Source organism: Sinocyclocheilus anshuiensis, unplaced genomic scaffold, assembly GCF_001515605.1.
Source record: "Sinocyclocheilus anshuiensis isolate Anshui unplaced genomic scaffold, SAMN03320099.WGS_v1.1 scaffold283, whole genome shotgun sequence".
NCBI lineage: Eukaryota > Metazoa > Chordata > Actinopteri > Cypriniformes > Cyprinidae > Sinocyclocheilus > Sinocyclocheilus anshuiensis.
This window is the reverse complement of record NW_015549605.1, coordinates 863400-863649: the sequence shown is the minus strand read 5'-3', so window position 1 is coordinate 863649 and position 250 is coordinate 863400. Positions and strand designations below refer to the sequence as shown.

Here is a 250-nt window from a genome sequence, read left to right as displayed (position 1 = left end):
TTATTAGAAGAACAATAAAAATATTTTAACAAAACAAATAAACATGTCAAAGCACGTAACAAAATTGCTAAAAAATAAAAAGTTAAAATGAAAACTTTAAATAGATAACTTAAAATATGAATAAACACTATACTGCTTCATAAATAATACTAAAATAGCACTGTATCCTGATCACTAATCTACTTAAAACTCAAATGAAACATTTAGCTTTGTACCTTCAGCATGTTTATGAACACAATAATCATATCGG

General features: G+C 23.6%; 1 protein-coding gene across 1 annotated transcript in view; it reads left to right on the top strand.

The window, feature by feature from the left end:
* LOC107658807 (myotubularin-related protein 5-like) overlaps positions 1–250 on the top strand; it is a 67244-nt gene that overhangs the window by 43762 nt on the left and 23232 nt on the right. The gene's annotated exons all lie outside the window — the stretch shown is intronic.